The following is a 25,317-nucleotide window of genomic DNA, read 5'->3' as shown; positions in this document are numbered from 1 at the left end:
GTATCTACCGGGGAGAATTGACCAGGTGCCAATCCTTAACAGTAGCCTAGCTCTGTTCACCCAGCAGTGAATGGGTACACAGTTTAGAGGGTTGTATTCCAGGGTCAAAATTAGGATTAAGGACATGCCCGAGACGCTATGCGTGTTAGTGACTTTACAAGAATGTAAGAACTCTTGTATTTATAAATAAAATAAATAAATAAAAAAGTAGCAAATTAGGCTAGTTAGTTTTGACTGCTCTCATAAATCAACTCATCATCCTTATAGACGTTGGGCTACTAATGTTAAAGTCAATGATTGATTAGTTATCCACATATAAATGTAATATGTGTAAATGACAGCTGCGTCAAACAGCCTGGTGGACCAAACTACAAACTGGAGTAGGCCTGGTCCTCGGGGGTAATTAGCTTTAAATAAATTAAATAAATTAATTACACGGACCCCTTGAGTGACGTGATGAATATGGGGGGCACAGTAAACTAAGACTCACAGGATAAGTATGTGGTTCAAAATATATACAAAATATATATATACAATATATGACAAAATTTTTAAAGTATATTTTATGTTTCTGAATTTCTCGTGATATATAATATATAAGGCTTATACTTAAGTTAAGAGCTGTACTTGTAGATGACATTCCCCGGTTTGGCACCTTCTTTTGAAAATTACTTGCTTATGGCCGACATATATAATCTGACTGTGTCAGCCATAATTCACCTAGACATCGATCCTGCGTCATATGATGATAGAGCGCAATTAAGGTAATATTGCAACTTTATAGGAAATCGTTAAATCATAAATATATCTTGGTTCTTATATTTGAAATATTGTTACATTCAAGGTTTGAAAACAAAGTTTATATCTGTATTTTTAATAAAATATAAAATATTAATGTTATCAACTCATCTCTGTTAGTTTAGTTCATTTAATTTGCACCCCATACCCATCTTGTGGGCGGTAGTGGAAAAGGTTACAGAGGCACATAATGGGCTGAGGGACTGACGTGCTTATCTCTGAAGCTAGACACAGATATAATGAAATAATCCATTATGGAGTCAAAGTCTGTCTCCTGTGGATTCCTCCGAATGCATGATACAACTGATGAGTTGGCCTAGACTTTTGCTCGTAAAGAGGGAATTGATTACCAACTTCGACTGCCTTTGAGCAGCCTGAGGACAGTAATATCCCAGGAACTTCAACAAATTTTCGGAGACTTGAGGCAAAGTGAAATTCACACCAGTTACCCCATCTATCATCATTCTATTATGCAGGAGGTACCGCACGTCTATGGGTCATCCAATAATGCTAGCAGATTTCTAGAAGTTACCACTGTTAGGTTTAGGCTCGGCTACAAGTACCTTTGGGAATTTGTAACCTCTGCTGATGTAGATTTGACTAAATGTAAACTCTGTCAGCAGAACTATTCGCATACTTTGCGTCATTATATAATGGAATGTGAAAAAATCGCGGAATTTAGAGATAACACCATCAATAGTGTCCCAGAAATGTGTAAGTACTTCATTCATATTGATGTGCTGCCCGAAATCTTAGCGAAGTATCCAAAATTTGCTTACTGTAAGTTATGCATGCACATGACTGTAAAGCTGCCGCCCAGTTGGGTGGGTGTGGAGCACATGACTGTAAAGCTGCCGCCCAGTTGGGTGGGTGTGGAGCACATGACTGTAAAGCTGCCGCCCAGTTGGGTGGGTGTGCAGCACATGACTGTAAAGCTGCCGCCCAGTTGGGTGGGTGTGGAGCACATGACTGTAAAGCTGCCGCCCAGTTGGGTGGATGTGGAGCACATGACTGTAAAGCTGCCGCCCAGTTGGGTGGGTGTGGAGCACATGACTGTAAAGCTGCCGCCCAGTTGGGTGGGTGTGGAGCACATGACTGTAAAGCTGCCGCCCAGTTGGGTGGGTGTGGAGCACATGACTGTAAAGCTGCCGCCCAGTTGGGTGGGTGTGGAGCACATGACTGTAAAGCTGCCGCCCAGTTGGGTGGGTGTGGAGCAAGACTAGTAACTGTGTGACTCATCATAGATGTAAAGTGCCTTGTATAGTGACTGTTGTGAGCCTCTTGTTGAATCACTTGTGACACAAAAGATTACTGATGTGTGTATTTGTGTGGTGATTAAATATGTATGTGTATGTATATTTGTGTACGTATGTATATGTACATGTATGCATAAGTATGTGTACATTAATAATTTTGTAACTAGCGTCAAAAGATTATTATTTCCTTAGCTAAACGAACTAGAGGGTTCAGTTCCGGAACCGATTATGTGCCTCTGTAATCCTTTACACCACCGCCCACGGGATGGGTATTATGGGGTGCATAATAAAGAAAGAAAATGAATGGACCGAACCCCACAATTCATTTAACTAAGCAAGTTACAATCTTGATGAGCTAGTTACAAAATTCACTCTAAGTTGTCACATCATAAAAGGGTTCGAGATCGACCACAAGTAGTGCATTACATAATTTATCAGTATTGTGCAGCCTGTGATCCCCGCCTGGCTGGATACTGATACCTAGGTAGTTTTCATGTGTCCGGACACCGGCGATAAGGTGGTATTATTTATTTAACTTAAGCGATATATATTTTTAAATGTTGTCACATTAACGGCTACATCTTCCTTTCTTCTGACATATAGATTTTTAAGATTAATTAAAATATATGGAAACTAATTATACAATATATTGGCTCGTGTGCAGGGCTTCACACTCTCAGAGCTAGCCATCAAGTAACTATCAAAACGCATATATCTTCGTTTTCACTTCAGTTATATTTATGACAAAGGATTTTAAATGTAGCCTATATTTCTACCTTTCTGATGACATAAATACTCTCGTTAATTACAATATCTAGATCAAACTAACATTGATTTTCAAAAGGTTGTATATTTTCCATCAATGGAGAGCATCAGCCAAGAAGCCTTCTTTAAAATATGAATATCTTTCCTCACCCAATAAGATCTAATCTCTGAATAAAACGAAAAAAAAACGACTTGATTGTAACCTATCCACCGCTGCCCATTGGATGGGGGAGAGGGGTTTATGTGTAGGATAAACATATCAATTGTGACACTAGCCCTCCATATATGTCAGTTGCTTAAATTATATGCTGTACTTGTGGTCGGTCTCGAGCCCATTGTTGATGTGACAATGTGCTTTGACTTTTGTAACTAGCTTATCAAGATTATAACTTGCTTGGCTATATTAATTGTGGGGCTCAGTCCCTGAGCCCATTATGTGCCTCTGTAACACTCCACTATTGCCCATAGGATGGGTATGGGGTGCATAATAAATGAACTAAACTAAGCTCTGCCTTTTTGATAACATATACAATTATAAGCTTTATTTGTGAATCTCAATTAATTAAACAATATATCACAGAGCCTGTAGGGTTCGGTGAGATGAGCGAAGAGACATGGGAGATTTTACATAAGTACAGTACATGGTAGTTTAAGTAGCGAACGCATGTCAACGAATAACGAGTATATATAACAAAACTATTGCCCTATGAAGTTGATTTAACTTCCAAACATATATTTTTTAATAAATGTTAAATGTTTTCTGGCTAGTTATGTTAGATTTTATTAAAAATACGTATTCTACTTGTTAACATTATAATTTAAATTTGTGATAATTTGTGCAGAGAAGTGCGACAACTGTGCGTTAAGTGCGTTACACAGTCTCCGTGGTGTAGTGGTAAGACACTCGCCTGGCGTTCCGCGAGCGCTATGTCATGGGTTCGAATCCTGGCCGGGGAGGATTTACTGGGCGCAATTCCTTAACTGTAGCCTCTGTTTAACGCAACAGTAAAATGTGTACTTGGATGAAAAAACGATTCTTCGCGGCAGGGGATCGTATTCCAGGGACCATAGGATTAAGGACTTGCCCGAAACGCTACGCGTACTAGTGGCTGTACAAGAATGTAACAACTCTTGTATATATCTCAAAAAAAAAACTGAATATGACAACAAACACTTTCCAAACAACGATATATCTTGGATAAGTCGCTCCACAACATTGACGCTTGGACCGTCGACTTCCTTTGATGCTACTTATTTACTTATTTCATAATGAAATTATATTAGTTTGGAGTAAATATATGTTTTCTCATGTTCTGCATTCAGCACCCACATTATAGTAAATATACCATATTACTTCATTACTTAAATAATGCTAGGAGGGTTTGAGTAGCTTTGGGTCTTTAGTGGACAGAATCTCCAATAGATGAGGCGAGAGTCGCCCCATCTCTCTCGCCCGAGCAAGAGTCGAAACTTAATTTAAAATTGATATATCTTTGTTCTCGAACATGATATATTTCATTTGGTGCAATCATAATAATGTTCATATCTCGGTCTTTCTGGAAGCATATAAGATTTTAGGCTTTATTAGCGTATCTTTGTTAATTATACAATATATCGGCAAGTGCGTAAGCATCTGCACTCCATGCCTGACAAGCTACTGAGCGCTACTATAAAAACATATGTATCTTCACTTGAGCTATAAATATGTCTAGTATAATGTATTTAAAATGAAGCTCATATTTCTATCTTGCTTAAGACATATATAAAATTTGTGTTTATTAATGAATTTACGTGAAATAAACATTGATCTGAGAGAGAGTTGCTCTGTCGTTCAGTCTGTACGGGGTGGGAGCTCCGTAATTTTTAAAATACATGTATCTTCGTTAGAACTTTAAATATGTCTATGGTAAAGTGTTTAAAGTGAAGCTTATATGTCTGCCTTTCTTGAGACATGTAAAACATATATGTTTATTAACGAATTCACATGAAATAAACATTGTTCTGAGAGAGAGTTGCTCGGTCGATTGATCTGTCCGGGGTCGGAGCTCGGCTATTATAAAAGTACATGTATCTTCGCTATAAATTTAAATATGCCCATGGTAAGGTATTTAGAATGAAGCATATATTTCTATCTTTCTTGTGACATATAAAACTCTTACGTTTATTAAGGAATCTGCGTGAAATGGGCATGGTTCTGAGATGAATGCTGCGGTTTTCGAGCTCGACGAGGAATGAAAACTGCCCTGTTTATAAAACTACAAATATCTTCGGTTTTACTTAAAATATTTGTCTGGTAGAGGTATTACAGATAGATCGCGTTTTTGTCTTTCTTCTGACTAATAAATAATTTTGGTTTAATAAGTCATCAAGATGTTTTCAACAATATTCTTTCGGCGTTCGTCTTTTCCAACATGGGCGACCCTTTTGGAAACGCGATACTTGGGTTAACCCATCCCATAGTTGTGTCTGTTTCCATTATGGTTCTGTCGACTCTGCGGACGCCCTACCGACCCTGTGGGCGGCAGTGGACCCCCTACCGACCCTGTGGACGGCAGTGGACCCCATACCGACCCTGTGGGCGGTAGTTTTTTTTTTTTTAATATTATTTTCTACCACAAACGTGGCCACTCATTTACAATGCTTACCAGCATGTATACATTTTCTTCTGTCCTTCATGGACAGGGTTAGAAATCAGTAAAACATATAGTTCAGGGATTTATTGAACAATCAGTCACTGAAGGTGATTCGGTACTTTTAAAATGCTAAGTTAACCTACATACGTAAATACATAGATACACAGATTTACGTTTGCCCTACATAAAGTGTTCGAAGTGTCATTAATGTGCATTTACAAAGGTGAAATGCAATTCTGATCAGCTTCCATATGTACTTTATACACATACATATACATACACACACATATATACGTACATATACATATATACACACACATGCATTCACATACATTTGTCTCTTTTACTCTGACAGGGTGAGATAGCTGACAGAGAAACTAGTGTGCAATTAAGCACTAAATCACTGAAGGTGATTAAGGTGCTTTTACAAGCTCAGGTTATATAGTTACATCACATACATACATTGTATAAATGATACATTACATGGTCAATCTTGGATACAAGCCCAATATATCATCAAGTGTTCCAGTACTCATATAGTAATTACACAGTTCAGCATACCTCAGCCCAGGAGGGCGAAAGTCAGACAATATGGGACATTCTACAATATAATGTTCAAGAGAGTGCATGTTTTGTCTTTCACAAAGTTGACACATTGTGTACTCGACATTTGGGTTTTGAGAGAGCTGCCAGATACGTCTATATCCCAGGCGAATTCTGGCCACAATAACATCACATTGCCGGGTTCTTGTTCTATTAGTATGTGAATGTCTCCTCACGATATCTATCATAATATTTAATGCTACAACTTTCAGGTCTTTGTGAATTTGTTAGGTCGGTGAGATCTTCATTAGATATTTGTTTAAGTATTCTCTTTGTCACTGCTAATGAAACACCCATATCAATTTCTACCACTGGTTTTCTACAGGCTGTCTTTGCCAGCATATCAACAGTGTCATGCCTTGAGATGCCAACATGTGATCCATAGGAATTTAATTTCAAATCTGTTTTCTTTAGCAGCTAAAACATTCATTCGAATATCACTGACTATTTATGGGTGTCACTGCTGTGCGTTCAATGCCAGGAGTGCACTCTGCGATAGTGGGCGGTAGTGGACCCCGTACCGACCCTGTGGGCGGTAGTGGACCCCGTACCGACCCTGTGGGCGGTAGTGGACCCCCTACCGACCCTGTGGGCGGCAGTGGACCCACTACCAACCCTGTGGGCGGCAGTGGACCCCCTACCGATTCTGTGGGCGGTAGTGGACGCCCTACCGACCCTGTGTGCGGTAGTGGACCCCCCTACCGACCCTGTGGACGGCAGTGGACCCCATACCGACCCTATGGGCGGTAGTGGACCCCCTACCGATCCTGTGGGCGGTAATGGACCCCCTACCGATCCTGTGGGCGGCAGTGGACCCCCTACCAACCCTGTGGGCGGTAGTGGACCCCCTACCGACCCTATGGGCGGCAGTGGACCTCCTACCGACCCTGAGGCGGCAGTGGACCGCCTACCAAACCTGTGGGCGGTAGTGGACCTCCTACCGACCCTGTGGGCGGCAGTGGACCCCCTACCGACCCTGTGGGCGGCAGTGGACCCCCTACCGACCCTGTGGGCGGTAGTGGACCCCCTACTAACCCTGTCGGCGGTAGTGGACCCCCTACCGACCCTATATACCGTGAACCCACCACAGACCAGTCTCCGTGGTGTAGTGGTAAGACACTCGCCTGGCGTTTCGCGAGCACTTTGTCATGGGGTTCGTATCCTGGCTGGGGAGGATTTACTGGGCGCAAATCCTTAACTGTAGCCTCTGTTTAACTCAACAGTAAAATGTGTACTTGGTTGTAACAACGATTCTATGCGGCGGGGATCGTATTCCAGGGACCTGCCCGAAACGCTACGCGTACTAGTGGCTGTACAAGAATGTAACAACTCTTGTATATATCTCAATATATATATATATATATATATATATATATATATATATATATATATATATATATATATATATATGTGTGTGTGTGTGAGGGTACCACCTCTGGTGCCAATGTGGGGACCCATAGCCTCGGAGAAGAAAATAAAAAGTATTCAGAGGAGACCTTGTGGTCTCTCACTGAACACCAATATTATCCTCTCCTACCACCCCCATTCTTTTGCATGTACACATATATATTTACTTTATTCGAACTTTGCCACAAAAAAGGAGTTACATATGGGTTACAAAGATGGTTATCATAGGTTGTCGAGTTCCTCCAGCTCCTCAGATGGCGGGCAGGAACCCTGGATGCAGTGCGCATTTCCCCTCTGTATCGCCACACTGAGGCGCTGGAAAAGAAAGCTTGCAGCTCTTGGGTCCCTTGTTGTTTCAATGAGCCTAGAACCCAGTTCCTTCAAAAAACTGGTAGCACTTTTACCCCAGGCGCCGAGAGTCTCATAAGCAATGGGGACAAAATTGTAGTGGTGATCCAGTTCTCTATACTTACGGGATTTGGCTGCTTCCCTGTGGGTGGCAGCGCCACCTGGTTGTGCAACACTGAAGTTAATGTAGGTGTTAGCCAGGGTTGATACGCACGTGTAGTCCCATACCAACTGCTTGCCATTCTTCCAGGGGTTCACTGTGATACCATCCGGGCGACCAATAAGAGCATCAGAGTTACGGGGCGTTAGGTAACGGGGCTCTCTTTCAGCTGGGCATCCAGCTGTGGTGAGGCTCCTCTTGATGATGTCGTTAACTTCACTGTGCCTCGAGTGCCATCCCCCTGTGCTTTGGCAGAGTAGGCCATGGTGGCCGTACCTGTCAGCCACCACCTCGCCGCAAATACACCTATATCTGGTGTGGATTGGGGCAGCAAGGCGGAGGGCCACAGCAATTCGGAGGGCGTGTGGTGTGAGATGCGTGCCAGTTGCCGACATTGGGGTTGCTAACAGGAAATCCCCTGCATGTGGTGCTGCTACTGCTGTGAGGCGAGCAATGTCGTGTTGTGTTGTTGCAGCACCCAGGCACTCTGCAGCAACTTGGTCTACAATGGGGCCATCCCAGCTGGATTGCTTGTGGGCTTTTGGGGATGGTGGTTGAGGTGATTGGATTGCACGAGAGGCCCACTCTGTGGCACAGCGTGTAAAATTGGGATCATGTACACCTGCCAGCTGATGTAAGTGGGCAGGTAGAATTTCCTTCACAAGGTCGTCGGATGCTGATAAGGAGGACAGGAAGGCTGGAACAGCGATTTGCGTTGCTGTTCGAACTCCGAGGCCCCCAAGTCTTACGGGAAGAGAGGCTTGTTTCCACTGTAGGTCATCGAGAGAGAGGTTAAGGGCTTTTTCTAGCATTGATTTCAGTAACCGATCATACTCACTTAGTTTTTGGCTACTGTAAGATGGTGAACACCTCAGAAAGTAGGTTAACCTGGGGAGGGACAGACATCTGGTGATGAGGTAGAGTGCATCATGAACATCAATATCCTCAATCCTCCCATCCATCCTCTTAAGGTCGGCGATTTTCTTATCAAGGACCTCATCGATGGCTTTCAACCCCAGGGGAGCTCCTAGGAGTGTGCTGTCTTCAGGTTTAGTTTTATGGATATTTGGCAGAAGACCCTCTATTCTCTCTACGATGCCCTGGTTGGAACATATTATTTCACATTTAGAAGGGTTCAGGGTGAGGCCTAAAACTGCACCTTGCTCCTGGATTTTTCTGATGTCCTCCAGGAGGGAGTCTTGGGAACCAGCTAGGGTACCATCATCCAAGAACCAGATGTTAAGCTCGCTGGACAGGACCTCTGTGACTTGTTTGATGACTAAGCAGAAAAGGAGAGGAGCAAGGGGGTCACCCTGTTGGACGCCTTCTCGCGAGTCAATTTCATGTTCGCCAAAAAGTAGCTTAAGATCCATACAGTAGCATGAATGTACAAAAGGGTAGAGGGAAGGGAAATGACTAAGAACCGCACGGAGTACAGCATCCCTCCGCACCAAATTGAAGGCATTTTTTAAATCTAGCTTGATAAGGGCCTTTTCGTCTGTGATATTGGCGATGAAGGCTCGAGCTGCATGGGCTGCCGCCTCACACCCTTGTGGAATGCCAAACCCGAGCTGTTTTGGCTTCAGCAAGTTGGCCGCTGCATCACTAACTGTTCTTGCAGCTGCTTTTGCGACGAGACGCCGAAGAGAATTGCCCACAGCTATTGGCCTGATCCCTCCATCCTTTTTCTTTAGAGCACAGAGAGATGCTCCAAAAAAGATCGGTCTTATGGACGCTGGTATGTTGCCAGCTAGACATGTGTTGGTGAATCTGGTTAGTTCCACCAAGAGGTTCTTTGCAATGTCACCCAGTGCAGGGTTGAGCATTTGCTTGAGGTGGTTGGGTTTTAGTCCTGTGAACACACCTGCTGATCCTATAGGGAAGGACATGGCTGCTTTATGGACCACAGATTCAGCCACCCAGAGAGGTTCTGCTCCGGTTGCCCCCACTTGTACAATGTTGTCCTCACGCGGAGCCCTGGGTGGGTGTTTCTCCCTTAGGGCTTCAGCTGTTGCGGCATCTCTGTCGGCAATTGAGTCCTCACTGGTGATGACTCGTATTGCGCCAATAGTGTTTCCTTCTTCTATTTTCTTGGTGACTGATGTTCTGATTTTTTATGTCTCGGATATGCCACTGTTGCTCTTCCTGCCGTGGGTGTTTCTCGCGCGAGTGGGAAGGCGCACCTGGTTGTCCTCCCTGGGAAAATCATTTATAGCTTTGATGACTGAGGCAGCTAAGGTTTTGTCTCTCCTAGCAGGGGTGGCTAGACACAACTGACGATTTACTATAAAACCAGAAAAACGGCATGCCTACTCATGAGAAACTCTCCAGACACAAAGCAGAACGCTTTAAAAGAGACCAACGTTGTCTATGCCTTCAAATGCCCTCTTGGGGACTGTAAGCTCCAAAAAACCCAGTATATAGGGAAGACAACAACATCTCTTTCTAGGCGTTTAACGATGCATAAGCAACAGTGCTCCATTAAGGAACATATAATCTCTTCCCACAACCTAACCATTGCCAGAGAAATCCTAGTAAACAACACAGAAATCATCGATAGATACAGCGATAGCAGGCGGCTTGACGTTTGCGAGGCACTACACATCAAGAAGTCAACACCAGCAATCAACAGCCAATTATTGCACAACTATATTCTACCCACCTCAAGACTCCGCTCCAATATAGAAGCCTCAAGAAATATCGACCAATAGGCTTTCTACAAACACTTCTATTCAATATCCATTGTTTCGTGTTCTGTCTTGTGTTGATGAAATTAATACCCTATTAATACCACCTCTTGTTCTGTCATGTGTTGATGAAATTAATACCCTATTAATGCCACTTCTTGTTCTGTCTTGTGTTAATGCCACATCACCCCTTCCACCTCACTCAAATGTAGATATAAAATCGGAGATGCGTAAGTTCTATCCAGTTGTGTATTTGTGAACTAAAGTCTTTGAAAATGTAATAAGTTTTACGAAACGCGCTCGTGTCGCGTCAGACTAGATATAAAAATGAATTTTGGAGAATTGATTTTTGATTTACCTCCAACAGTGAAAAGAAATGTACGAAAGATTGAGAAAATTCGTGTTAGAATTATTAATCTTACTTTTTCGGTCATATTTAATATATATATATATATATATATATATATATATATATATATATATATATATATATATAACTGAAAACTCACACCCCAGAAGTGACTCGAACCCATACTCCCAGGAGCAACGCAACTGGTATGTACAAGACGCCTTAATCCACTTGACCATCACGACCGGACATAATGAGGTGATAGCCGAGGCTATTTGAACCACCCCAAATAGTTGGGGTGGTTCAAATAGCCTCGGCTATCACCTCATTATGTCCGGTCGTGATGGTCAAGTGGATTAAGGCGTCTTGTACATACCAGTTGCGTTGCTCCTGGGAGTATGGGTTCGAGTCACTTCTGGGGTGTGAGTTTTCAGTTGCATATTTTCCTGGGGACCATTCAGGCTTGTTCGCATTTGGGTTCCTCACGTGTGCCCCAAAGAATGAGGTGATTTGGTAAAATGCTATGCCCAAGATTACTATCCGAGTGCCGGCGGTGGGGTGGTTCAAATAGCCTCGGCTATCACCTCATTATGTCCGGTCGTGATGGTCAAGTGGATTAAGGCGTCTTGTACATACCAGTTGCGTTGCTCCTGGGAGTATGGGTTCGAGTCACTTCTGGGGTGTGAGTTTTCAGTTGCATATTTTCCTGGGGACCATTCAGGCTTGTTCGCATTTGGGTTCCTCACGTGTGCCCCAAAGAATGAGGTGATTTGGTAAAATGCTATGCCCAAGATTACTATCCGAGTGCCGGCGGTGGGTGGTTCAAATAGCCTCGGCTATCACCTCATTATGTCCGGTCGTGATGGTCAAGTGGATTAAGGCGTCTTGTACATACCAGTTGCGTTGCTCCTGGGAGTATGGGTTCGAGTCACTTCTGGGGTGTGAGTTTTCAGTTGCATATTTTCCTGGGGACCATTCAGGCTTTTTCGCATTTGGGTTCCTCACGTGTGCCCCAAAGAATGAGGTGATTTGGTAAAATGCTATGCCCAAGATTACTATCCGAGTGCCGGCGGCGGGGTGGTTCAAATAGCCTCGGCTATCACCTCATTATGTCCGGTCGTGATGGTCAAGTGGATTAAGGCGTCTTGTACATACCAGTTGCGTTGCTCCTGGGAGTATGGGTTCGAGTCACTTCTGGGGTGTGAGTTTTCAGTTGCATATTTTCCTGGGGACCATTCAGGCTTGTTCGCATTTGGGTTCCTCACGTGTGCCCCAAAGAATGAGGTGATTTGGTAAAATGCTATGCCCAAGATTACTATCCGAGTGCCGGCGGTGGGGTGGTTCAAATAGCCTCGGCTATCACCTCATTATGTCCGGTCGTGATGGTCAAGTGGATTAAGGCGTCTTGTACATACCAGTTGCGTTGCTCCTGGGAGTATGGGTTCGAGTCACTTCTGGGGTGTGAGTTTTCAGTTGCATATTTTCCTGGGGACCATTCAGGCTTGTTCGCATTTGGGTTCCTCACGTGTGCCCCAAAGAATGAGGTGATTTGGTAAAATGCTATGCCCAAGATTACTATCCGAGTGCCGGCGGTGGGGTGGTTCAAATAGCCTCGGCTATCACCTCATTATGTCCGGTCGTGATGGTCAAGTGGATTAAGGCGTCTTGTACATACCAGTTGCGTTGCTCCTGGGAGTATGGGTTCGAGTCACTTCTGGGGTGTGAGTTTTCAGTTGCATATTTTCCTGGGGACCATTCAGGCTTGTTCGCATATATATATATATATATATATATATATGTCGTACCTAGTAGCCAGAACGCACTTCTCAGCCTACTATGCAAGGCCCGATTTGCCTAATAAGCCAAGTTTTTCTGAATTAATATATTTTCTCTATTTTTTTTCTTATGAAATGATAAAGCTACCCATTTCATTATGTATGAGGTAAATTTTTTTTTATTGGAGTTAAAATTAACGTAGATATATGACCGAACCTAACCAACCCTACCTAACCTAACCTTACCTATCATTAGAGGTTAGGTTAGATTAGGTATCCGAAAAAGTTAGGTTAGGTTAAGTTAAGTAGGTTAGGTAGTCGAAAAAACATTAATTCATGAAAACTTGGCTTATTAGGCAAATCGGGCCTTGCATAGTAGGCTGAGAATTGCGTTCTGGCTACTAGGTACGACATATATATATATATATATATATATATATATATATATATATATATATATATATATATATATATATATATATATATATATATATATGTCGTACCTAATAGCCAGAACTCACTTCTCAGCCTACTATTCAAGGCCCGATTTGCCTAATAAGCCAAGTTTTCCTGAATTAATATATTTACTAAAAAATTTTTCTTATGAAAAGATAAAGCTACCCTTTTCACTATGTATGAGGTCAATTTTTTTTTATTGGAGTTAAAATTAACGTAGATATATGACCGAACCTAACCAACCCTACCTAACCTAACCTAACCTATATATATAGGTAAGGTTAGGTTAGGTAGCCAAAAAAAGCTAGGTTAGGTTAGGTTAGGTAGGTTAGGTAGACGAAAAAACATTAATTCATGAAAACTTGGCTTATTAGGCAAATCGGGCCTTGCATAGTAGGCTGAGAAGTGAGTTCTGGCTACTAGGTACGACATATATATATATATATATATATATATATATATATATATATATATATATATATATATATATATATATATATATATATGTCGTACCTAACAGCAAGAACGCACTTTTCAGCCTACTATTCAAGGCCCGATTTGCCTAATAAGCCAAGTTTTCATGAATTAATGTTTTTTCGTTTACCTAACCTACCTAACCTAACCTAACCTAGCTTTTTTTGGCTACCTAACCTAACCTTACCTATAAATATAGGTTAGGTTAGGTTAGGTAGGGTTAGTTAGGTTCGGTCATATATCTACGTTAATTTTAACTCCAATAAAAAAAAATTGACCTCATACATAGAGAAAAGGGTTGCTTTATCATTTCATAAGAAAAAAATTATAGTAAATATATTAATTCAGGAAAACTTGGCTTATTAGGCAAATCGGGCCTTGAATAGTAGGCTGAGAAGTGAGTTCTGGCTACTAGGTACGACATATATATATATATATATATATATATATATATATATATATATATATATATATATATATATATATATATATATATATATATGTCATACCTAGTAGCCAGAACGCAATTCTCGGCCTACTATGCAAGGCCCGATTTGCCTAATAAGGCAAGTTTTCCTGAATTAATATATTTTCTCTAATTTTTTTCTTATGAAATGATAAAGCTACCCATTCATTATGTATGAGGTCAATTTTTTTTTATTGGAGTTAAAATTAACGTAGATATATGACCGAACCTAACCTAACCTATCTTTATAGGTTAGGTTAATTTAGGTTAGGTAGCCGAAAAAGTTAGGTTAGGTTAGGTTAGGTAGGTTAGGTAGTCGAAAAACAATTGATTCATGAAAACTTTTCTTATTAGGCAAATCGGGCCTTGCATAGTAGGCAGAGAAGAGCGTTCTGGCTATTAGGTACAACATATATATATATATATGTCATACCTAGTAGCCAGAACGCACTTCTCAGCCTACTATACAAGGCCCGATTTGCCTAATAAGGCAAGTTTTCCTGAATTAATATATTTTCTCTAATTTTTTTCTTATGAAATGATAAAGCTACCCATTCATTATGTATGAGGTCAATTTTATTTTATTGGAGTTAAAATTAACGTAGATATATGAACGAACCTAACCTAACCTATCTTTATAGGTTAGGTTAGGTTAGGTAGCCGAAAAAGTTAGGTTAGGTTAGGTTAGGTAGGTTAGGTAGTCGAAAAACTATTGATTCATGAAAACTTGGCTTATTAGGCAAATCGGGCCTTGCATAGTAGGCAGAGAAGTGCGTTCTGGCTACTAGGTACGACATATATATACATATATATATATATATATATATATATATATATATATATATATATATATATATATATATATATATATATATATATATATATATATATGTATATATATGTCGTACCTAGTAGCCAGAACGCACTTCTCAGCCTACTATGCAAGGCCCGATTTGCCTAATAAGCCAAGTTTTCATGAATCAATTGTTTTTCGACTACCTAACCTAACCTAACTTTTTTGGCTACCTAACCTAACCTAACCTATAAAGATAGGTTAGGTTAGGTTAGGTAGGGCTGGTTAGGTTCGGTCATATATCTACGTTAATTTTAACTCCAATAAAAAAAAATTGACTTCATACATAATGAAATGGGTAGCTTTATCATTTCATCAGAAAAAAATGAGAGAAAATATATTATTTAAGGAAAACTTGGCTTATTAGGCAAATTGGGCCTTGCATAGTAGGCCGAGAAGTGCGATCTGGCTACTAGGTACGACATATATATATATATATATATATATATATATATATATATATATATATATATATATATATATATATGCGAACAAGCCTGAATGGTCCCCAGGACAATATGCAATATGATATATATATATATATATATATATATATATATATATATATATATATATATATATATATATATATATATATATATATAACTGAAAACTCACACCCCAGAAGTGACTCGAACCCATACTCCCACAACTGGTATGTACAGGGACGCCTTAATCCGCTTGACCATCACGACCGGACATAAGGAAGTGATAGCCGAGGCTATATGAACCACTTCCCCGCCGGCACTCGGATGGTAATCTTGGGCATAGCATTTTATCAAATCACCTCATTCTTTGGGGCACACGTGAGGAACACAAATGCAAACAAGCCTGAATGGTCCCCAGGACTAAATACAACTGAAAACTCACACCCCAGAAGTGACTCGAACCCATACTCCCACAACTGGTATGTACAGGGACGCCTTAATCCGCTTGACCATCACGACCGGACATAAGGAAGTGATAGCCGAGGCTATATGAACCACTTCCCCGCCGGCACTCGGATGGTAATCTTGGGCATAGCATTTTATCAAATCACCTCATTCTTTGGGGCACACGTGAGGAACACAAATGCAAACAAGCCTGAATGGTCCCCAGGACTATATACAACTGAAAACTCACACCCCAGAAGAGACTCGTACCCATACTCCCACAACTGGTATGTACAGGGACGCCTTAATCCGCTTGACCATCACGACCGGACATAAGGAAGTGATAGCCGAGGCTATATGAACCACTTCCCCGCCGGCACTCGGATGGTAATCTTGGGCATAGCATTTTATCAAATCACCTCATTCTTTGGGGCACACGTGAGGAACACAAATGCAAACAAGCCTGAATGGTCCCCAGGACTATATACAACTGAAAACTCACACCCCAGAAGTGACTCGAACCCATACTCCCACAACTGGTATGTACAGGGACGCCTTAATCCGCTTGACCATCACGACCGGACATAAGGAAGTGATAGTCGAGGCTATATGAACCACTTCCCCGCCGGCACTCGGATGGTAATCTTGGGCATAGCATTTTATCAAATCACCTCATTCTTTGGGGCACACGTGAGGAACACAAATGCAAACAAGCCTGAATGGTCCCCAGGACTATATACAACTGAAAACTCACACCCCAGAAGTGACTCGAACCCATACTCCCACAACTGGTATGTACAGGGACGCCTTAATCCGCTTGACCATCACGACCGGACATAAGGAAGTGATAGCCGAGGCTATATGAACCACTTCCCCGCCGGCACTCGGATGGTAATCTTGGGCATAGCATTTTATCAAATCACCTCATTCTTTGGGGCACACGTGAGGAACACAAATGCAAACAAGCCTGAATGGTCCCCAGGACTATATACAACTGAAAACTCACACCCCAGAAGTGACTCGAACCCATACTCCCACAACTGGTATGTACAGGGACGCCTTAATCTGCTTGACCATCACGACCGGACATAAGGAAGTGATAGCCGAGGCTATATGAACCACTTCCCCGCCGGCACTCGGATGGTAATCTTGGGCATAGCATTTTATCAAATCACCTCATTCTTTGGGGCACACGTGAGGAACACAAATGCAAACAAGCCTGAATGGTCCCCAGGACTATATACAACTGAAAACTCACACCCCAGAAGTGACTCGAACCCATACTCCCACAACTGGTATGTACAGGGACGCCTTAATCCGCTTGACCATCACGACCGGACATAAGGAAGTGATAGCCGAGGCTATATGAACCACTTCCCCGCCGGCACTCGGATGGTAATCTTGGGCATAGCATTTTATCAAATCACCTCATTCTTTGGGGCACACGTGAGGAACACAAATGCAAACAAGCCTGAATGGTCCCCAGGACTATATACAACTGAAAACTCACACCCCAGAAGTGACTCGAACCCATACTCCCACAACTGGTATGTACAGGGACGCCTTAATCCGCTTGACCATCACGACCGGACATAAGGAAGTGATAGCCGAGGCTATATGAACCACTTCCCCGCCGGCACTCGGATGGTAATCTTGGGCATAGCATTTTATCAAATCACCTCATTCTTTGGGGCACACGTGAGGAACACAAATGCAAACAAGCCTGAATGGTCCCCAGGACTATATACAACTGAAAACTCACACCCCAGAAGTGACTCGAACCCATACTCCCACAACTGGTATGTACAGGGACGCCTTAATCCGCTTGACCATCACGACCGGACATAAGGAAGTGATAGCCGAGGCTATATGAACCACTTCCCCGCCGGCACTCGGATGGTAATCTTGGGCATAGCATTTTATCAAATCACCTCATTCTTTGGGGCACACGTGAGGAACACAAATGCAAACAAGCCTGAATGGTCCCCAGGACTATATACAACTGAAAACTCACACCCCAGAAGTGACTCGAACCCATACTCCCACAACTGGTATGTACAGGGACGCCTTAATCCGCTTGACCATCACGACCGGACATAAGGAAGTGATAGCCGAGGCTATATGAACCACTTCCCCGCCGGCACTCGGATGGTAATCTTGGGCATAGCATTTTATCAAATCACCTCATTCTTTGGGGCACACGTGAGGAACACAAATGCAAACAAGCCTGAATGGTCCCCAGGACTATATACAACTGAAAACTCACACCCCAGAAGTGACTCGAACCCATACTCCCACAACTGGTATGTACAGGGACGCCTTAATCCGCTTGACCATCACGACCGGACATAAGGAAGTGATAGCCGAGGCTATATGAACCACTTCCCCGCCGGCACTCGGATGGTAATCTTGGGCATAGCATTTTATCAAATCACCTCATTCTTTGGGGCACACGTGAGGAACACAAATGCAAACAAGCCTGAATGGTCCCCAGGACTATATACAACTGAAAACTCACACCCCAGAAGTGACTCGAACCCATACTCCCACAACTGGTATGTACAGGGACGCCTTAATCCGCTTGACCATCACGACCGGACATAAGGAAGTGATAGCCGAGGCTATATGAACCACTTCCCCGCCGGCACTCGGATGGTAATCTTGGGCATAGCATTTTATCAAATCACCTCATTCTTTGGGGCACACGTGAGGAACACAAATGCAAACAAGCCTGAATGGTCCCCAGGACTATATACAACTGAAAACTCACACCCCAGAAGTGACTCGAACCCATACTCCCACAACTGGTATGTACAGGGACGCCTTAATCCGCTTGACCATCACGACCGGACATAAGGAAGTGATAGCCGAGGCTATATGAACCACTTCCCCGCCGGCACTCGGATGGTAATCTTGGGCATAGCATTTTATCAAATCACCTCATTCTTTGGGGCACACGTGAGGAACACAAATGCAAACAAGCCTGAATGGTCCCCAGGACTATATACAACTGAAAACTCACACCCCAGAAGTGACTCGAACCCATACTCCCACAACTGGTATGTACAGGGACGCCTTAATCCGCTTGACCATCACGACCGGACATAAGGAAGTGATAGCCGAGGCTATATGAACCACTTCCCCGCCGGCACTCGGATGGTAATCTTGGGCATAGCATTTTATCAAATCACCTCATTCTTTGGGGCACACGTGAGGAACACAAATGCAAACAAGCCTGAATGGTCCCCAGGACTATATACAACTGAAAACTCACACCCCAGAAGTGACTCGAACCCATACTCCCACAACTGGTATGTACAGGGACGCCTTAATCCGCTTGACCATCACGACCGGACATAAGGAAGTGATAGCCGAGGCTATATGAACCACTTCCCCGCCGGCACTCGGATGGTAATCTTGGGCATAGCATTTTATCAAATCACCTCATTCTTTGGGGCACACGTGAGGAACACAAATGCAAACAAGCCTGAATGGTCCCCAGGACTATATACAACTGAAAACTCACACCCCAGAAGTGACTCGAACCCATACTCCCACAACTGGTATGTACAGGGACGCCTTAATCCGCTTGACCATCACAACCGGACATAAGGAAGTGATAGCCGAGGCTATATGAACCACTTCCCCGCCGGCACTCGGATGGTAATCTTGGGCATAGCATTTTATCAAATCACCTCATTCTTTGGGGCACACGTGAGGAACACAAATGCAAACAAGCCTGAATGGTCCCCAGGACTATATACAACTGAAAACTATATACATCCGAGTGCCGGCGGGGAAGTGGTTCATATAGCCTCGGCTATCACTTCCTTATGTCCGGTCGTGATGGTCAAGCGGATTAAGGCGTCCCTGTACATACCAGTTGTGGGAGTATGGGTTCGAGTCACTTCTGGGGTGTGAGTTTTCAGTTGTATATAGTCCTGGGGACCATTCAGGCTTGTTTGCATTTGTGTTCCTCACGTGTGCCCCAAAGAATGAGGTGATTTGATAAAATGCTATGCCCAAGATTACCATCCGAGTGCCGGCGGGGAAGTGGTTCATATAGCCTCGGCTATCACTTCCTTATGTCCGGTCGTGATGGTCAAGCGGATTAAGGCGTCCCTGTACATACCAGTTGTGGGAGTATGGGTTCGAGTCACTTTTGGGGTGTGAGTTTTCAGTTGTATATAGTCCTGGGGACCATTCAGGCTTGTTTGCATTTGTGTTCCTCACGTGTGCCCCAAAGAATGAGGTGATTTGATAAAATGCTATGCCCAAGATTACCATCCGAGTGCCGGCGGGGAAGTGGTTCATATAGCCTCGGCTATCACTTCCTTATGTCCGGTCGTGATGGTCAAGCGGATTAAGGCGTCCCTGTACATACCAGTTGTGGGAGTATGGGTTCGAGTCACTTCTGGGGTGTGAGTTTTCAGTTGTATATAGTCCTGGGGACCATTCAGGCTTGTTTGCATTTGTGTTCCTCACGTGTGCCCCAAAGAATGAGGTGATTTGATAAAATGCTATGCCCAAGATTACCATCCGAGTGCCGGCGGGGAAGTGGTTCATATAGCCTCGGCTATCACTTCCTTATGTCCGGTCGTGATGGTCAAGCGGATTAAGGCGTCCCTGTACATACCAGTTGTGGGAGTATGGGTTCGAGTCACTTCTGGGGTGTGAGTTTTCAGTTGTATATAGTCCTGGGGACCATTCAGGCTTGTTTGCATTTGTGTTCCTCACGTGTGCCCCAAAGAATGAGGTGATTTGATAAAATGCTATGCCCAAGATTACCATCCGAGTGCCGGCGGGGAAGTGGTTCATATAGCCTCGGCTATCACTTCCTTATGTCCGGTCGTGATGGTCAAGCGGATTAAGGCGTCCCTGTACATACCAGTTGTGGGAGTATGGGTTCGAGTCACTTCTGGGGTGTGAGTTTTCAGTTGTATATAGTCCTGGGGACCATTCAGGCTTGTTTGCATTTGTGTTCCTCACGTGTGCCCCAAAGAATGAGGTGATTTGATAAAATGCTATGCCCAAGATTACCATCCGAGTGCCGGCGGGGAAGTGGTTCATATAGCCTCGGCTATCACTTCCTTATGTCCGGTCGTGATGGTCAAGCGGATTAAGGCGTCCCTGTACATACCAGTTGTGGGAGTATGGGTTCGAGTCACTTCTGGGTTGTGAGTTTTCAGTTGTATATAGTCCTGGGGACCATTCAGGCTTGTTTGCATTTGTGTTCCTCACGTGTGCCCCAAAGAATGAGGTGATTTGATAAAATGCTATGCCCAAGATTACCATCCGAGTGCCGGCGGGGAAGTGGTTCATATAGCCTCGGCTATCACTTCCTTATGTCCGGTCGTGATGGTCAAGCGGATTAAGGCGTCCCTGTACATACCAGTTGTGGGAGTATGGGTTCGAGTCACTTCTGGGGTGTGAGTTTTCAGTTGTATATAGTCCTGGGGACCATTCAGGCTTGTTTGCATTTGTGTTCCTCACGTGTGCCCCAAAGAATGAGGTGATTTGATAAAATGCTATGCCCAAGATTACCATCCGAGTGCCGGCGGGGAAGTGGTTCATATAGCCTCGGCTATCACTTCCTTATGTCCGGTCGTGATGGTCAAGCGGATTAAGGCGTCCCTGTACATACCAGTTGTGGGAGTATGGGTTCGAGTCACTTCTGGGGTGTGAGTTTTCAGTTGTATATAGTCCTGGGGACCATTCAGGCTTGTTTGCATTTGTGTTCCTCACGTGTGCCCCAAAGAATGAGGTGATTTGATAAAATGCTATGCCCAAGATTACCATCCGAGTGCCGGCGGGGAAGTGGTTCATATAGCCTCGGCTATCACTTCCTTATGTCCGGTCGTGATGGTCAAGCGGATTAAGGCGTCCCTGTACATACCAGTTGTGGGAGTATGGGTTCGAGTCACTTCTGGGGTGTGAGTTTTCAGTTGTATATAGTCCTGGGGACCATTCAGGCTTGTTTGCATTTGTGTTCCTCACGTGTGCCCCAAAGAATGAGGTGATTTGATAAAATGCTATGCCCAAGATTACCATCCGAGTGCCGGCGGGGAAGTGGTTCATATAGCCTCGGCTATCACTTCCTTATGTCCGGTCGTGATGGTCAAGCGGATTAAGGCGTCCCTGTACATACCAGTTGTGGGAGTATGGGTTCGAGTCACTTCTGGGGTGTGAGTTTTCAGTTGTATATAGTCCTGGGGACCATTCAGGCTTGTTTGCATTTGTGTTCCTCACGTGTGCCCCAAAGAATGAGGTGATTTGATAAAATGCTATGCCCAAGATTACCATCCGAGTGCCGGCGGGGAAGTGGTTCATATAGCCTCGGCTATCACTTCCTTATGTCCGGTCGTGATGGTCAAGCGGATTAAGGCGTCCCTGTACATACCAGTTGGGGGAGTATGGGTTCGAGTCACTTCTGGGGTGTGAGTTTTCAGTTGTATATAGTCCTGGGGACCATTCAGGCTTGTTTGCATTTGTGTTCCTCACGTGTGCCCCAAAGAATGAGGTGATTTGATAAAATGCTATGCCCAAGATTACCATCCGAGTGCCGGCGGGGAAGTGGTTCATATAGCCTCGGCTATCACTTCCTTATGTCCGGTCGTGATGGTCAAGCGGATTAAGGCGTCCCTGTACATACCAGTTGTGGGAGTATGGGTTCGAGTCACTTCTGGGGTGTGAGTTTTCAGTTGTATATAGTCCTGGGGACCATTCAGGCTTGTTTGCATTTGTGTTCCTCACGTGTGCCCCAAAGAATGAGGTGATTTGATAAAATGCTATGCCCAAGATTACCATCCGAGTGCCGGCGGGGAAGTGGTTCATATAGCCTCGGCTATCACTTCCTTATGTCCGGTCGTGATGGTCAAGCGGATTAAGGCGTCCCTGTACATACCAGTTGTGGGAGTATGGGTTCGAGTCACTTCTGGGGTGTGAGTTTTCAGTTGTATATAGTCCTGGGGACCATTCAGGCTTGTTTGCATTTGTGTTCCTCACGTGTGCCCCAAAGAATGAGGTGATTTGATAAAATGCTATGCCCAAGATTACCATCCGAGTGCCGGCGGGGAAGTGGTTCATATAGCCTCGGCTATCACTTCCTTATGTCCGGTCGTGATGGTCAAGCGGATTAAGGCGTCCCTGTACATACCAGTTGTGGGAGTATGGGTTCGAGTCACTTCTGGGGTGTGAGTTTTCAGTTGTATATAGTCCTGGGGACCATTCAGGCTTGTTTGCATTTGTGTTCCTCACGTGTGCCCCAAAGAATGAGGTGATTTGATAAAATGCTATGCCCAAGATTACCATCCGAGTGCCGGCGGGGAAGTGGTTCATATAGCCTCGGCTATCACTTCCTTATGTCCGGTCGTGATGGTCAAGCGGATTAAGGCGTCCCTGTACATACCAGTTGTGGGAGTATGGGTTCGAGTCACTTCTGGGGTGTGAGTTTTCAGTTGTATATAGTCCTGGGGACCATTCAGGCTTGTTTGCATATATATATATATATATATATATATATATATATATATATATATATATATATATATATATGTATATATATATATATATATATATATATATATATATATATATATATATATATATATATATATATATATTTATATATATATGTATAAACATATATATATATTGTGACGGAGTTCCCCCCCTTGTAATTCTCCCACGCCTGTAGTAAGAGTCATGTCTACTTTTCCCAAGCGTTCTCTACGTTGCAGTCTACAATTTGATATATGGGAGAGAGTGAAGTGTTCTCGGAGAGCCGAGAAATTTATGAAATCTTAATATTTTGGCCTGTGGTTTAGGCCCTTTAGGGAGCCAAGATGGCGCTGGCCTCACTGATCTCCCGCCAAAACCGTGTGACGTCAGTGGCACCGGATTGGCCACCGACAGCAATGTGGCACCGGGAGCCAATGAAAACTTCCCGTGGCAAAAGTGACGTCACGAAGGAAGGGGGTCCGGCCAGCGCGCCGGGCTGGCGCCAGCAGTCAGACACGACACGTCATAGAGGTCGGACGTGCGACGGATGGTCCTGTCAGTTGGACAGTTGTATCTCGCTCCCGTGGATTTACGCGTCACCGGAAGTCCGCCAGTACTCTGAGAAGTCTTCCCTAGTTCATGTGTTGAACCAGAAGAGGGAATTGACGGTTATTTGAGCAACAAGTGCTCCAGTCAGGTACTGTGCCAGTAGCAGTGAAGCCGTGCAGTGACGTATGTGGCTTCTGTGGCAATTCACCAGTTCGTGACAGCGTAGTGGCAGACAGAGCCACTGGGTAGCTGAGGAAGAGAGGACTATTTGGGGAAACCGGACGACTGTAGCTGAGACGTAGGCGACAGCCGTTGCTGGGAGAAGACGACGGCCAGGAGACCGACTCCAACCTTCAAGAAGTCAAGAAGGAGGACGGACCTGCAGTGAGGAGGCACGGAGACGACGCGCTAAACGGTGGGACGACGAGAGGCTCTGGTAGGACACGACGACGTGTAGTGTGGGGGCGTTCCCGACACGAGGACCAGGAGCTACATCTCGACTCTCATCGGAGGATAGGGTGAAGTAGGTGGTTCTAGTTCCCTCCCCATTCCCCTTTAGTTAGCTATGTTATTCGGCTATATTATCTAGCCTGAGGATTTTATATGTCGTGAGCAAGTCTCACCCATGTCACGGTAAAGCACCAGTGTGCTAGACAGTACTATCAAGAGTACTTGTAATATTCATGTTGATTATTGGTGTGTACAGGCACCAGGAACCAGTGATAAATTTACTGTGTTGTGTATATCTTTCTATAGATTTTGATATGAACATATAGTGGTAAATTATATATAAGATTATGCCAGTATTTGGAGGTTAGGCTATGTGCCCAGAAACTATTTATTTTCCATGTATTGATGATTGATTTACATACCATATATATGTCTATGTTCATTCAGTGAATAATCATTTGTGAGTATAGTGAATTATTGCGTTATCGCCCACGAGAGAAAGTATTGAAAACTCCAGTGTTAATAATTCTTAATATATTGCTGAGTGAAGAACAATGTAAAGCCATTACAATGAATCATTATAGCATTGATTGTAGAAAAGACTGTTTGAGCCTGAGTACAGTGTAACCAAGTGATACGTGCTATTGTAGCCAATATCGTGTGTGCGAGTTCATGGTAATATTGGAGAATTTAAAGGAACAGCGCGCGCGAATCTAGAAAACAAGCAAAGCTTTCGCGCGGGAGCCAGGCAATCAGCTGATCTTGACACTTGATGAGGAGAGGAGTGTTGCCACCATAGTGATCGCATACTATCCGTGGGAACTTCCGGCCGCGTCGGGATCAGTTGACTTATTTGTTGTTGTTTGGTCTTTGTGACATCTTTCATACATTTTAAGTAAAGTACAAAACCATCTTT

The sequence above is a fragment of the Procambarus clarkii genome, chromosome 25 (genome assembly GCF_040958095.1).
Source record: "Procambarus clarkii isolate CNS0578487 chromosome 25, FALCON_Pclarkii_2.0, whole genome shotgun sequence".
NCBI classification, from domain to species: domain Eukaryota; kingdom Metazoa; phylum Arthropoda; class Malacostraca; order Decapoda; family Cambaridae; genus Procambarus; species Procambarus clarkii.
This window is presented reverse-complemented; position numbering follows the sequence as displayed.